This window comes from Toxotes jaculatrix, chromosome 7 (assembly GCF_017976425.1).
Source record: "Toxotes jaculatrix isolate fToxJac2 chromosome 7, fToxJac2.pri, whole genome shotgun sequence".
In the NCBI taxonomy this organism is placed as follows: Eukaryota; Metazoa; Chordata; class Actinopteri; family Toxotidae; genus Toxotes; species Toxotes jaculatrix.
The window spans coordinates 5,696,335-5,713,854 of record NC_054400.1 but is presented as its reverse complement, the minus strand read 5'-3'; positions in this window follow the sequence as shown (position 1 = coordinate 5,713,854).

Here is a 17,520-nt window from a genome sequence, read left to right as displayed (position 1 = left end):
TAGGTTTCAGCAGTAAGGATCACTTCCGTGTTCGCGTTTCTCTGCTGCTGCTGGGGGATGGCTCCAGAAGTGAGCAATTCTCCATTGACCCCCATGTTAAAATAGCCAACTTTACAGCCTAAAATGTTTCTAAATGTATTCTGTTACAGAATACAGAATACATGCCCAAAAAAGTAATTTGTTACGTATTCCATTACTCAATCTGAGTAACGTATTCTGAATACTTGGATTACTTCCACATTGAATTTGTTCTGTGTGTTCTTATGCTCTGTCTGAATGTGTTAGGTCCAAGACACCCTGAAACTGCAATATATTATCATTTTCTGAACAACAATGTAACTGTATTCTGAATACTATCTATTTAAACTGTAACTGTAATGGAATACAGTTACTCATAATTTGTATTCTGAATTATTACTGTATTCCGTTACTCCCCAACACTGTGTGTGTGTGTGTGTGTGTGTGTGGGGGTGTGTGTGTGCGGAGAACAGAGGCAAAAAGATTCTGTTAAATTTCTGCTTTGGTAGCATGAAAACATGGGGAAGAAGATGGTACGTGTGTTCCTTGAATGTGGTTTTGCTCAAATAAAAGCAATTAAGTGTGTGTGTGTGTGTGTGTGTGTGAGTATGTAAAATATGACTTTTTTTGGCCGATCTTGCTATACTATGACGTTTTTTATGACATTTTGAGGTCCAAAAAAAAAAGACTTTTTCTGGCCGATTTTGACGCCTTACTATGCTATGATATTTTTTATGACTTTTTGAAGCCAAAAATATATGACTCTTTTTGGCCGATTTTGACGCCTTACTATACTATGACGTTTTTTTATGACATTTTGAGGTGAAAAAATGTTTTGACTTTTTTTGTCCGATTTTGACGCCTTACTATACTATGTTTTTTATGACATTTTGAGGTGAAAAAAATTTTTGATTTTTTTTGTCCGATTTTGACGCCTTACTATACTATGACGTTTTTTATGACATTTTGAGGTGAAAAAAAAATTGACTTTTTTTGTCCGATTTTGACGCCTTACTATACTATGACGTTTTTTATGACATTTTGAGGTGAAAAAATTTTTTGACTTTTTTTGTCCGAAAAAAACGCCTTACTATACTATGACGTTTTTTATGACATTTTGAGGTGAAAATTTTTTTTGACTTTTTTTGTCCGAAAAAAACGCCTTACTATACTATGACGTTTTTTATGACATTTTGAGGTCAAAAAATTTTTTGACTTTTTTTGTCCGAAAAAAACTCCTTACTATACTATGACGTTTTTTATGACATTTTGAGGTCAAAAAAATTTTTGACTTTTTTTGTCCGAAAAAAACGCCTTACTATACTATGACGTTTTTTATGACATTTTGAGGTGAAAAAAAATTTTGACTTTTTTTGTCCGATTTTGACGCCTTACTATACTATGACGTTTTTTATGACATTTTGAGGTGAAAAAAAATTTTGACTTTTTTTGTCCGATTTTGACGCCTTACTATACTATGACATTTTTTATGACAATTTGAGGTGAAATTTTTTTTTGACTTTTTCTGGCCGATTTTGACGCCTTACTATACTATGACGTTTTTTATGACATTTTGAGGTGAAAAAATTTTTTGACTTTTTTTGTCCGATTTTGACGCCTTACTATACTATGACGTTTTTTATGACATTTTGAGGTGAAAAAATTTTTTGACTTTTTTTGTCCGATTTTGACGCCTTACTATACTATGACATTTTTTATGACATTTTGAGGTGAAATTTTTTTTTGACTTTTTCTGGCCGATTTTGACGCCTTACTATACTATGACATTTTTTATGACATTTTGAGGTGAAAAAAAATTTTGACTTTTTTTGTCCGATTTTGACGCCTTACTATACTATGACGTTTTTTATGACATTTTGAGGTGAAAAAAAATTTTGACGTTTTTTGTCCGATTTTGACGCCTTACTATACTATGACGTTTTTTATGACATTTTGAGGTGAAAAAAATTTTTGACTTTTTTTGTCCGATTTTGACGCCTTACTATACTATGACGTTTTTTATGACATTTTGAGGTGAAAAAAATTTTTGACTTTTTTGTCCGATTTTGACGCCTTACTATACTATGACATTTTTTATGACATTTTGAGGTGAAATTTTTTTTTGACTTTTTCTGGCCGATTTTGACGCCTTACTATACTATGACATTTTTTATGACATTTTGAGGTGAAAAAAATTTTTGACTTTTTTTGTCCGATTTTGACGGCTTACTATACTATGACGTTTTTTATGACATTTTGAGGTGAAAAAAAATTTTGACTTTTTTTGGCCGAAAAAAACGCCTTACTATACTATGACGTTTTTTATGACATTTTGAGGTGAAAAAAAATTTTGACGTTTTTTGTCCGATTTTGACGCCTTACTATACTATGACGTTTTTTATGACATTTTGAGGTGAAAAAAATTTTTGACTTTTTTTGTCCGAAAAAAACGCCTTACTATACTATGACGTTTTTTATGACATTTTGAGGTGAAAAAAAAAATTGACTTTTTTTGTCCGATTTTGACGCCTTACTATACTATGACGTTTTTTATGACATTTTGAGGTGAAAAAATGTTTTGACTTTTTTTGTCCGATTTTGACGCCTTACTATACTATGACGTTTTTTATGACATTTTGAGGTCAAAAAAAATTTTTTGACTTTTTTTGTCCGAAAAAAACGCCTTACTATACTATGACGTTTTTTATGACATTTTGAGGTGAAAAAATTTTTTGACTTTTTTTGTCCGATTTTGACGCCTTACTATACTATGACGTTTTTTATGACATTTTGAGGTGAAATTTTTTTTTGACTTTTTTTGGCCGATTTTGACGCCTTACTATACTATGACGTTTTTTATGACATTTTGAGGTGAAAAAAAATTTTGACTTTTTTTGGCAGATTTTGACGCCTTACTATACTATGACGTTTTTTATGACATTTTGAGGTGAAAAAATTTTTTGACTTTTTTTGTCCGAAAAAAAAAACGCCTTACTATACTATGACGTTTTTTATGACATTTTGAGGTGAAAAATTTTTTTGACATTTTTTGTCCGATTTTGACGCCTTACTATACTATGACGTTTTTTATGACATTTTGAGGTGAAAAAAATTTTTGACTTTTTTTGGCCGAAAAAAACACCTTACTATACTATAACGTTTTTTATGACATTTTGAGGTGAAAAAAAATTTTGACTTTTTTTGGCCGAAAAAAACGCCTTACTATACTATGACGTTTTTTATGACATTTTGAGGTGAAAAAAAATTTTGACGTTTTTTGTCCGATTTTGACGCCTTACTATACTATGACGTTTTTTATGACATTTTGAGGTGAAAAAAATTTTTGACTTTTTTTGTCCGAAAAAAACGCCTTACTATACTATGACGTTTTTTATGACATTTTGAGGTGAAAAAAAAAATTGACTTTTTTTGTCCGATTTTGACGCCTTACTATACTATGACGTTTTTTATGACATTTTGAGGTGAAAAAATGTTTTGACTTTTTTTGTCCGATTTTGACGCCTTACTATACTATGACGTTTTTATGACATTTTGAGGTCAAAAAAAATTTTTTGACTTTTTTTGTCCGAAAAAAACGCCTTACTATACTATGACGTTTTTTATGACATTTTGAGGTGAAAAAATTTTTTGACTTTTTTTGTCCGATTTTGACGCCTTACTATACTATGACGTTTTTTATGACATTTTGAGGTGAAATTTTTTTTTGACTTTTTTTGGCCGATTTTGACGCCTTACTATACTATGACGTTTTTTATGACATTTTGAGGTGAAAAAAAATTTTGACTTTTTTTGGCAGATTTTGACGCCTTACTATACTATGACGTTTTTTATGACATTTTGAGGTGAAAAAAATTTTTGACTTTTTTTGTCCGAAAAAAAAAACGCCTTACTATACTATGACGTTTTTTATGACATTTTGAGGTGAAAAATTTTTTTGACATTTTTTGTCCGATTTTGACGCCTTACTATACTATGACGTTTTTTATGACATTTTGAGGTGAAAAAAATTTTTGACTTTTTTTGGCCGAAAAAAACACCTTACTATACTATAACGTTTTTTATGACATTTTGAGGTCAAAAAATTTTTTGACTTTTTTTGTCCGAAAAAAACGCCTTACTATACTATGACGTTTTTTATGACATTTTGAGGTGCAAAAATTTTTTGACTTTTTCTGTCCGAAAAAAACGCCTTACTATACTATGACGTTTTTTATGACATTTTGAGGTGAAAAAATTTTTTGACGTTTTTTGTCTGATTTTGACGCCTTACTATACTATGACGTTTTTTATGACATTTTGAGGTGAAAAAAAATATTTGACTTTTTTTGTCCGATTTTGACGCCTTACTATACTATGACGTTTTTTATGACATTTTGAGGTGAAAAAATTTTTTGACGTTTTTTGTCCGAAAAAAACACCTTACTATACTATGATGTTTTTTATGACATTTTGAGGTGAAAAAAATTTTTGACGTTTTTTTGTCCGATTTTGACGCCTTACTATACTATGACGTTTTTTATGACATTTTGAGGTGAAAAAATTTTTTGACTTTTTTTGTCCGAAAAAAACGCCTTACTATACTATGACGTTTTTTATGACATTTTGAGGTGAAAAAAATGTTTGACTTTTTTTGTCCGATTTTGACGCCTTACTATACTATGACGTTTTTTATGACATTTTGAGGTGAAAAAAAAAATTGACTTTTTTTGTCCGATTTTGACGCCTTACTATACTATGACGTTTTTTATGACATTTTGAGGTGAAAAAATTTTTTGACTTTTTTTGTCAGAAAAAAACGCCTTACTATACTATGACGTTTTTTATGACATTTTGAGGTGAAAAAAATTTTGACTTTTTTTGGCCGAAAAAAACACCTTACTATACTGTAACGTTTTTTATGACATTTTGAGGTCAAAGAATTTTTTGACTTTTTTTGTCCGAAAAAAACGCCTTACTATACTATGACGTTTTTTATGACATTTTGAGGTGCAAAAAATTTTTGACTTTTTCTGTCCGAAAAAAACGCCTTACTATACTATGACGTTTTTTATGACATTTTGAGGTGAAAAAATTTTTTGACGTTTTTTGTCTGATTTTGACGCCTTACTATACTATGACGTTTTTTATGACATTTTGAGGTGAAAAAAAATATTTGACTTTTTTTGTCCGATTTTGACGCCTTACTATACTATGACGTTTTTTATGACATTTTGAGGTGAAAAAATTTTTTGACTTTTTTTCTCCGAAAAAAACGCCTTACTATACTATGACGTTTTTTATGACATTTTGAGGTGAAAAAAATGTTTGACTTTTTTTGTCCGATTTTGACGCCTTACTATACTATGACGTTTTTTATGATATTTTGAGGTGAAAAAAAAAATTGACTTTTTTTGTCCGATTTTGACGCCTTACTATACTATGACGTTTTTTATGACATTTTGAGGTGAAAAAATTTTTTGACTTTTTTTGTCAGAAAAAAACGCCTTACTATACTATGACGTTTTTTATGACATTTTGAGGTGAAAAAAATTTTAGACTTTTTTTGTCCGAAAAAAACGCCTTACTATTCTATGACGTTTTTTATGACATTTTGAGGTGAAAAAAAAAATTGACTTTTTTTGTCCGATTTTGACGCCTTACTATACTATGACGTTTTTTATGACATTTTGAGGTGAAAAAATGTTTTGACTTTTTTTGTCCGAAAAAAACGCCTTACTATACGATGACGTTTTTTATGACATTTTGAGGTGAAAAAATTTTTTGACTTTTTTTGTCCGAAAAAAACGCCTTACTATACTATGACGTTTTTTATGACATTTTGAGGTGAAAATTTTTTTGACTTTTTCTGGCCGATTTTGACGCCTTACTATACTATGACGTTTTTTATGATATTTTAGGGTGATAAAATTTTTTGACTTTTTTTGTCTGATTTTGACGCCTTACTATACTATGACGTTTTTTATGACATTTTGAGGTGAAAAAAAATATTTGACTTTTTTTGTCCGATTTTGACGCCTTACTATACTATAACGTTTTTTATGACATTTTGAGGTCAAAAAATTTTTTGACTTTTTTTGTCCGAAAAAAACGCCTTACTATACTATGACATTTTTTATGACATTTTGAGGTGAAAAATTTTTTTGACTTTTTCTGGCCGATTTTGACGCCTTACTATACTATGACATTTTTTATGACATTTTGAGGTGAAAAAAATTTTTGACTTTTTTTGTCCGATTTTGACGCCTTACTATACTATGACGTTTTTTATGACATTTTGAGGTGAAAAATTTTTTTGACTTTTTTTGTCCGAAAAAAACGCCTTACTATACTATGACGTTTTTTATGACATTTTGAGGTGAAAAAAATTTTTGACTTTTTTTGTCCGATTTTGACGCCTTACTATACTATGACGTTTTTTATGACATTTTGAGGTCAAAAAATTTTTTTTTGACTTTTTCTGGCCGATTTTGACGCCTTACTATACTATGACATTTTTTATGACATTTTGAGGTGAAAAAAAATTTTGACTTTTTTTGTCCGATTTTGACGCCTTACTATACTATGACGTTTTTTATGACATTTTGAGGTGAAAAAAAATTTTGACTTTTTTTGGCCGAAAAAAACGCCTTACTATACTATGACGTTTTTTATGACATTTTGAGGTGAAAAAAAATTTTGACGTTTTTTGTCCGATTTTGACGCCTTACTATACTATGACGTTTTTTATGACATTTTGAGGTGAAAAAAATTTTTGACTTTTTTTGTCCGAAAAAAACGCCTTACTATACTATGACGTTTTTTATGACATTTTGAGGTGAAAAAAAAAATTGACTTTTTTTGTCCGATTTTGACGCCTTACTATACTATGACGTTTTTTATGACATTTTGAGGTGAAAAAAATTTTTGACTTTTTTTGTCCGATTTTGACGCCTTACTATACTATGACGTTTTTTATGACATTTTGAGGTGAAAAAATTTTTTGACTTTTTTTGTCCGATTTTGACGCCTTACTATACTATGACGTTTTTTATGACATTTTGAGGTGAAATTTTTTTTTGACTTTTTTTGGCCGATTTTGACGCCTTACTATACTATGACGTTTTTTATGACATTTTGAGGTGAAAAAAAATTTTGACTTTTTTTGGCAGATTTTGACGCCTTACTATACTATGACGTTTTTTATGACATTTTGAGGTGAAAAAAATTTTTGACTTTTTTTGTCCGAAAAAAAAAACGCCTTACTATACTATGACGTTTTTTATGACATTTTGAGGTGAAAAATTTTTTTGACATTTTTTGTCCGATTTTGACGCCTTACTATACTATGACGTTTTTTATGACATTTTGAGGTGAAAAAAATTTTTGACTTTTTTTGGCCGAAAAAAACACCTTACTATACTATAACGTTTTTTATGACATTTTGAGGTCAAAAAATTTTTTGACTTTTTTTGTCCGAAAAAAACGCCTTACTATACTATGACGTTTTTTATGACATTTTGAGGTGCAAAAAATTTTTGACTTTTTCTGTCCGAAAAAAACGCCTTACTATACTATGACGTTTTTTATGACATTTTGAGGTGAAAAATTTTTTTGACGTTTTTTGTCTGATTTTGACGCCTTACTATACTATGACGTTTTTTATGACATTTTGAGGTGAAAAAAAATATTTGACTTTTTTTGTCCGATTTTGACGCCTTACTATACTATGACGTTTTTTATGACATTTTGAGGTGAAAAAATTTTTTGACGTTTTTTGTCCGAAAAAAACACCTTACTATACTATGATGTTTTTTATGACATTTTGAGGTGAAAAAAATTTTTGACGTTTTTTTGTCCGATTTTGACGCCTTACTATACTATGACGTTTTTTATGACATTTTGAGGTGAAAAAATTTTTTGACTTTTTTTGTCCGAAAAAAACGCCTTACTATACTATGACGTTTTTTATGACATTTTGAGGTGAAAAAAATTTTTGACTTTTTTTGTCCGATTTTGACACCTTACTATACTATAACGTTTTTTATGACATTTTGAGGTGAAAAAAATTTTTGACTTTTTTTGTCCGAAAAAAAAACGCCTTACTATACTATGACGTTTTTTATGACATTTTGAGGTGAAAATTTTTTTTGACTTTTTTTGTCCGATTTTGACGCCTTACTATACTATGACGTTTTTTATGACATTTTGAGGTGAAAAAAATTTTTGACTTTTTTTGTCCGAAAAAAACGCCTTACTATGCTATGACGTTTTTTATGACATTTTGAGGTGAAAAAAATTTTTGACTTTTTTTGTCCGAAAAAAACGCCTTACTATGCTATGACGTTTTTTATGACATTTTGAGGTGAAAAATTTTTTTTACTTTTTTTGTCCGATTTTGACGCCTTACTATACTATGACGTTTTTTATGACATTTTGAGGTGAAAAAATTTTTTGACTTTTTTTGTCCGATTTTGACGCCTTACTATACTATGACATTTTTTATGACATTTTGAGGTCAAAAAAATTTTTGACTTTTTTTGGCCGAAAAAAACGCCTTACTATACTATGACGTTTTTTATGACATTTTGAGGTGAAAAAAAAAATTGACTTTTTTTGTCCGATTTTGACGCCTTACTATACTATGACGTTTTTTATGACATTTTAGGGTGAAAAAATTTTTTGACTTTTTTTGTCCGAAAAAAACGCCTTACTATACTATGACGTTTTTTATGACATTTTGAGGTGAAAAAAAATTTTGACTTTTTTTGTCCGATTTTGACGCCTTACTATACTATGACATTTTTTATGACATTTTGAGGTGAAATTTTTTTTTGACTTTTTTTGTCCGATTTTGACGCCTTACTATACTATGACATTTTTTATGACATTTTGAGGTGAAAAAAAATTTTGACTTTTTTTGTCCGATTTTGACGCCTTACTATACTATGACGTTTTTTATGACATTTTGAGGTGAAAAAAAATTTTGACTTTTTTTGGCCGAAAAAAACGCCTTACTATACTATGACGTTTTTTATGACATTTTGAGGTGAAAAAAAATTTTGACGTTTTTTGTCCGATTTTGACGCCTTACTATACTATGACGTTTTTTATGACATTTTGAGGTGAAAAAAATTTTTGACTTTTTTTGTCCGAAAAAAACGCCTTACTATACTATGACGTTTTTTATGACATTTTGAGGTGAAAAAAAAAATTGACTTTTTTTGTCCGATTTTGACGCCTTACTATACTATGACGTTTTTTATGACATTTTGAGGTGAAAAAAATTTTTGACTTTTTTTGTCCGATTTTGACGCCTTACTATACTATGACGTTTTTTATGACATTTTGAGGTGAAAAAATTTTTTGACGTTTTTTGTCCGATTTTGACGCCTTACTATACTATGACGTTTTTTATGACATTTTGAGGTGAAAAAAAAATTTGACGTTTTTTGTCCGATTTTGACGCCTTACTATACTATGACGTTTTTTATGACATTTTGAGGTCAAAAAATTTTTTGACTTTTTTTGTCCGAAAAAAACGCCGTACCATACTATGATGTTTTTCATGACATTTTGAGGTGAAAAAAAATTTTGACTTTTTTTGTCCGATTTTGACGCCTTACTATACTATGACGTTTTTTATGACATTTTGAGGTGAAAAAAATTTTTGACTTTTTTTGTCCGATTTTGACGCCTTACTATACTATGACATTTTTTTTGACATTTTGAGGTGAAAAATTTTTTTGACTTTTTTTGGCCGAAAAAAAACGCCTTACTATACTATGACGTTTTTTGACATTTTGAGGTGAAAAATTTTTTTGACTTTTTTTGTCCGAAAAAAACGCCTTACTATACTATGACGTTTTTTGACATTTTGAGGTGAAAAATTTTTTTGACTTTTTTTGTCCGAAAAAAACGCCTTACTATACTATGACGTTTTTTATGACATTTTGAGGTGAAAAAAAATTTTGACTTTTTTTGTCCGATTTTGACGCCTTACTATACTATAACGTTTTTTATGACATTTTGAGGTGAAAAAATTTTTTGACTTTTTTTGTCCGAAAAAAACGCCTTACTATACTATGACGTTTTTTATGACATTTTGAGGTGAAAAAAATTTTTGACGTTTTTTGTCCGATTTTGACGCCTTACTATACTATGACGTTTTTTATGACATTTTGAGGTGAAAAAATGTTTTGACTTTTTTTGTCCGATTTTGACGCCTTACTATACTATGACGTTTTTATGACATTTTGAGGTGAAAACATTTTTTGACTTTTTTTGTCCGATTTTGACGCCTTACTATACTATGACGTTTTTTATGACATTTTGAGGTGAAAAATTTTTTTGACTTTTTTTGTCCGAAAAAAAAATGCCTTACTATACTATGACGTTTTTTATGACATTTTGAGGTGAAAAAATTTTTTGACTTTTTTTGTCCGATTTTGACGCCTTACTATACTATGACATTTTTTATGACATTTTGAGGTCAAAAAAATTTTTGACTTTTTTTGGCCGAAAAAAACGCCTTACTATACTATGACGTTTTTTATGACATTTTGAGGTGAAAAAAAAAATTGACTTTTTTTGTCCGATTTTGACGCCTTACTATACTATGACGTTTTTTATGACATTTTAGGGTGAAAAAAATTTTTGACTTTTTTTGTCCGAAAAAAACGCCTTACTATACTATGCCGTTTTTTATGACATTTTGAGGTGAAAAATTTTTTTGACTTTTTTTGTCCGAAAAAAACGCCTACTATACTATGACGTTTTTTATGACATTTTAGGGTGAAAAAAATTTTTGACTTTTTTTGTCCGATTTTGACGCCTTACTATACTATGATGTTTTTTATGACATTTTGAGGTGAAAAATTTTTTTGACTTTTTTTGGCCGAAAAAAACGCCTTACTATACTATGACGTTTTTTATGACATTTTGAGGTGAAAAATTTTTTTGACTTTTTTTGTCCGAAAAAAACGCCTTACTATACTATGACGTTTTTTATGACATTTTGAGGTGAAATTTTTTTTTGACTTTTTATGGCCGAAAAAAACGCCTTACTATACTATGACGTTTTCTATGACATTTTGAGGTGAAAAATTTTTTTGACTTATTTTGTCCGATTTTGACGCCTTACTATACTATGACATTTTTTATGACATTTTGAGGTGAAAAATTTTTTTGACTTTTTTTGTCCGAAAAAAAAAATGCCTTACTATACTATGACATTTTTTATGACATTGTGAGGTCAAAAAATTTTTTGACTTTTTTTGGCCGAAAAAAACGCCTTACTATACTATGACGTTTTTCATGACATTTTGGGGTGAAAATTTTTTTTGACTTTTTTTGGCCGAAAAAAAGGCCTTACTATACTATGACGTTTTTTATGACATTTTGAGGTGAAATTTTTTTTTGACTTTTTCTGGCCGATTTTGACGCCTTACTATACTATGACGTTTTTTATGACATTCTGAGGTGAAAAAAAATTTTGACTTTTTTTGTCCGATTTTGACACCTTACTATACTATAACGTTTTTTATGACATTTTGAGGTCAAAAAATTTTTTGACTTTTTTTGTCCGAAAAAAACGCCTTACTATACTATGACGTTTTTTATGACATTTTGAGGTCAAAAAAATTTTTGACTTTTTTTGTCCGAAAAAAACGCCTTACTATACTATGACGTTTTTTATGACATTTTGAGGTGAAAAAAATTTTTGACGTTTTTTGTCCGATTTTGACGCCTTACTATACTATGACGTTTTTTATGACATTTTGAGGTGAAAAAATTTTTTGACTTTTTTTGTCCGATTTTGACGCCTTACTATACTATGCCGTTTTTTATGACATTTTGAGGTGAAAAATTTTTTTGACTTTTTTTGTCCGAAAAAAACGCCTTACTATACTATGACGTTTTTTATGACATTTTGAGGTGAAAAAATTTTTTGACTTTTTTTGTCCGAAAAAAACGCCTTACTATACTATGACGTTTTTTATGACATTTTGAGGTGAAATTTTTTTTTGACTTTTTTTGTCCGAAAAAAACGCCTTACTATACTATGACGTTTTTTATGACATTTTGAGGTGAAAAAAATTTTAGACTTTTTTTGTCCGAAAAAAACGCCTTACTATTCTATGACGTTTTTTATGACATTTTGAGGTGAAAAAAAAAATGACTTTTTTTGTCCGATTTTGACGCCTTACTATACTATGACGTTTTTTATGACATTTTGAGGTGAAAATATTTTTTGACTTTTTTTGTCCGATTTTGACGCCTTACTATACTATGACGTTTTTTATGACATTTTGAGGTGAAAAATTTTTTTGACTTTTTTTGTCCGATTTTGACGCCTTACTATACTATGCCGTTTTTTATGACATTTTGAGGTGAAAAATTTTTTTGACTTTTTTTGTCCGAAAAAAACGCCTACTATACTATGACGTTTTTTATGACATTTTAGGGTGAAAAAAATTTTTGACTTTTTTTGTCCGATTTTGACGCCTTACTATACTATGATGTTTTTTATGACATTTTGAGGTGAAAAATTTTTTTGACTTTTTTTGGCCGAAAAAAACGCCTTACTATACTATGACGTTTTTTATGACATTTTGAGGTGAAAAATTTTTTTGACTTTTTTTGTCCGAAAAAAACGCCTTACTATACTATGACGTTTTTTATGACATTTTGAGGTGAAATTTTTTTTTGACTTTTTATGGCCGAAAAAAACGCCTTACTATACTATGACGTTTTCTATGACATTTTGAGGTGAAAAATTTTTTTGACTTATTTTGTCCGATTTTGACGCCTTACTATACTATGACGTTTTTTATGACATTTTGAGGTGAAAAATTTTTTTGACTTTTTTTGTCCGAAAAAAAAAATGCCTTACTATACTATGACCTTTTTTATGATATTGTGAGGTCAAAAAATTTTTTGACTTTTTTTGGCCGAAAAAAACGCCTTACTATACTATGACGTTTTTCATGACATTTTGGGGTGAAAATTTTTTTTGACTTTTTTTGGCCGAAAAAAAGGCCTTACTATACTATGACGTTTTTTATGACATTTTGAGGTGAAATTTTTTTTTGACTTTTTCTGGCCGATTTTGACGCCTTACTATACTATGACGTTTTTTATGACATTCTGAGGTGAAAAAAAATTTTGACTTTTTTTGTCCGATTTTGACACCTTACTATACTATGACGTTTTTTATGACATTTTGAGGTGAAAAAAATTTTTGACTTTTTTTGGCCGAAAAAAAACGCCTTACTATACTATGACGTTTTTTATGACATTGTGAGGTCAAAAAATTTTTTGACTTTTTTTGGCCGAAAAAAACGCCTTACTATACTATGACGTTTTTAATGACATTTTGAGGTGAAAATTTTTTTTGACTTTTTTTGTCCGAAAAAAACGCCTTACTATACTATGACGTTTTTTATGACATTTTGAGGTCAAAAAAATTTTTGACTTTTTTTGTCCGAAAAAAACGCCTTACTATACTATGACGTTTTTTATGACATTTTGAGGTGAAAAAATTTTTTGACTTTTTTTGTCCGAAAAAAACGCCTTACTATACTATGACGTTTTTTATGACATTTTGAGGTGAAAATTTTTTTGACTTTTTCTGGCCGATTTTGACGCCTTACTATACTATGACGTTTTTTATGACATTCTGAGGTGAAAAAAATTTTTGACTTTTTTTGTCCGATTTTGACACATTACTATACTATAACGTTTTTTATGACATTTTGAGGTCAAAAAAATTTTTGACTTTTTTTGTCCGAAAAAAACGCCTTACTATACTATGACGTTTTTTGACATTTTGAGGTGAAAAATTTTTTTGACTTTTTTTGTCCGAAAAAAACGCCTTACTATACTATGACGTTTTTTATGACATTTTGAGGTGAAAAAAAATTTTGACTTTTTTTGTCCGATTTTGACGCCTTACTATACTATGACGTTTTTTATGACATTTTGAGATGAAAAAATTTGTTGACGTTTTTTGTCCGATTTTGACGCCTTACTATACTATGACGTTTTTTATGACATTTTGAGGTGAAAAAATTTTTTGACTTTTTTTGTCCGATTTTGACGCCTTACTATACTATGACGTTTTTTATGACATTTTGAGGTGAAAAAATTTCTTGACTTTTTTTGTCCGATTTTGACGCCTTACTATACTATGACGTTTTTTATGATATTTTAGGGTGAAAAATTTTTTTGACTTTTTTTGTCCGATTTTGACGCCTTACTATACTATGACGTTTTTTATGACATTTTGAGGTGAAAAATTTTTTTGACTTTTTTTGACCGAAAAAAACGCCTTACTATACTATGACGTTTTTTATGACATTTTGAGGTGAAAAAAATTTTGACTTTTTTTGTCCGATTTTGACGCCTTACTATACTAAGACGTTTTTTATGACATTTTGAGGTCAAAAATTTTTTTGACTTTTTTTGTCCGAAAAAAACGCCGTACTATACTATGACGTTTTTCATGACATTTTGGGGTGAAAATTTTTTTTGACTTTTTTTGTCCGAAAAAAACGCCTTACTATACTATGATGTTTTTTATGACATTTTGAGGTGAAAAAAATTCTTGACGTTTTTTGTCCGATTTTGACGCCTTACTATACTATGACGTTTTTTATGACATTTTGAGGTGAAAAAAATTTTTGACTTTTTTTGTCCGATTTTGACGCCTTACTATACTATGACGTTTTTTTATGACATTTTGAGGTGAAAAAAAATTTTGACTTTTTTTGTCCGATTTTGACGCCTTACTATACTATGACGTTTTTTATGACATTTTGAGGTAAAAAATTTTTTTGACTTTTTTTGTCCGAAAAAAACGCCGTACTATACTATGATGTTTCTTATGACATTTTGAGGTGAAAAACTTTTTTGACTTTTTTTGTCCGAAAAAAACGCCGTACTATACTATGATGTTTTTTATGACATTTTGAGGTGAAAAAAATTTTTGACGTTTTTTGTCCGATTTTGACGCCTTACTATACTGTGACGTTTTTTATGACATTTTGAGGTGAAAATTTTTTTGACTTTTTTTGTCCGAAAAAAACGCCTTACTATACTATGACGTTTTTTATGACATTTTGAGGTGAACAATTTTTTTGACTTTTTTTGTCCGAAAAAAACGCCTTACTATACTATGACGTTTTTTATGACATTTTGAGGTGAAAATTTTTTTTGACTTTTTTTGACCGAAAAAAACGCCTTACTATACTATGACGTTTTTTATGACATTTTGAGGTGTAAATTTTTTTTGACTTTTTTTGTCCGAAAAAAAACGCCTTACTATACTATGACGTTTTTTATGACATTTTGAGGTGAAAATTTTTTTTGACTTTTTTTGTCCGAAAAAAACGCCTTACTATACTATGACGTTTTTTATGACATTTTGAGGGGAAAAAAATTCTTGACGTTTTTTGTCCGATTTTGACGCCTTACTATACTATGACGTTTTTTATGACATTTTGAGGTGAAAAAAAATTTTGACTTTTTTTGTCCGATTTTGACGCCTTACTATACTATAACGTTTTTTATGACATTTTAAGGTGTAAATTTTTTTTGACTTTTTTTGTCCGAAAAAAACGCCTTACTATACTATGACGTTTTTTATGACATTTTGAGGTGAAAAAAATTTTTGACTTTTTTTGTCCGAAAAAAACGCCGTACTATACTATGACGTTTTTTATGACATTTTGAGGTGAAAAAATTTGTTGACTTTTTTGGCCGAAAAAAACGCCTTACTATACTATGACGTTTTTTATGACATTTTGAGGTGAAAAAAAATTTTGACTTTTTTTGGCAGATTTTGACGCCTTACTATACTATGACGTTTTTTATGACATTTTGAGGTGAAAACATTTTTTGACTTTTTTTGTCCGATTTTGACGCCTTACTATACTATGACATTTTTTATGACATTTTGAGGTGAAAAATTTTTTTGACTTTTTTTGTCCGAAAAAAAAAATGCCTTATGACATTTTTTATGACATTGTGAGGTCAAAAAATTTTTTGACTTTTTTTGTCCGAAAAAAAACGCCTTACTATACTATAACGTTTTTTATGACATTTTGAGGTGAAAAAAAATTTTGACTTTTTTTGTCCGAAAAAAACGCCTTACTATACTATGACGTTTTTTATGACATTTTGAGGTGAAAAAAATTTTTGACGTTTTTTGTCCGATTTTGACGCCTTACTATACTATGACGTTTTTTATGACATTTTGAGGTGAAAAAAAATTTTGACTTTTTTTGTCCGATTTTGACGCCTTACTATACTATGACGTTTTTTATGACATTTTGAGGTGAAAATTTTTTTTGACTTTTTTTGTCCGATTTTGACGCCTTACTATACTATGACGTTTTTTATGACAGTTTGAGGTGAAAAAAAATGTTTTTTTGACTTAAAAAAAAAAAAAAAGAGTAAAATATGATATATTTTGACGCCTTACGGCCGTATGACGTGTTTTATGACATTTTGAGGTCTTACTAAAATATCACTTTTTTTGGCATATTTTTATAACAGCTTCATATACAGGCACTAGCAGTCAGCTCTTTTCTAAAGTATCGGCTGGGCTAGGCGGCTACCTCCAGCTGATGACAGGGGCTGCAGTGGACATGTTTGTTTGCCAATGTTCGGATAGGTTTTTTTGACAATATGGCTTGTTCAGGTGTAGACTATACTAAGTAGCATGTATTATCATATTTTGCCCCTGGCTTATGACTTAATTGCTGATTTGTGGTCGCTGCTGATACAGATAGAAGACCGCAGTGGCTAATGTTAGGAACGCTGTTGCGGTTTGTTCCGTGCTCTCAGAGTCAGTTTATTGCGGGAATACTAGACTACAATTTTATTTCGTCTCATTTTTCTGTTTAATAAGTCTGACATTGCATGGACAGAGCAGCTCCGTCAGTTCATATTAAGGGGGGGGGGGGGGGGGGGGTACGAACGGCCCCTCCCACTTTGAGCTGATCCCTGTTTCTACTGAAATGTGATTGGCTCAGCCGCTCAGTCAGTCATCAAACTGTCAAAAGAAAACAAAAAAGACGAGCAGGGTAAATTAAGAAAGAAGCCACAGACACACATACACTTAATTGCATTTATTTGAGTAAAACCACATGCAAGGAACACACAAAGCATCTTATTTTCCATGTTTTCATGCTACTAAATAAAGCAGAAACTGAACAGAATTTTGCCAGTCTTTTTGCCTCTGTTCTCCACACACACAGAATAGTTTTATTTTTTAAATAAACATGGTGTTTGAGTATGCATAATATGTGTGAGCATATGTAGCTTACTTTAGTACACTCTACTGACTGTATATCATGTATATCATTAGAATGTTTTTATGTTGCAAAATGTTAAAATCACAGTTCCACTTACGTCCGTCGTGCGATCGGTTAAAAGGCCTCTCTAAACCAAGCTCCCGGACTGTATTTCAACCCCAGACCGCCCCTGTCTACGCTCACA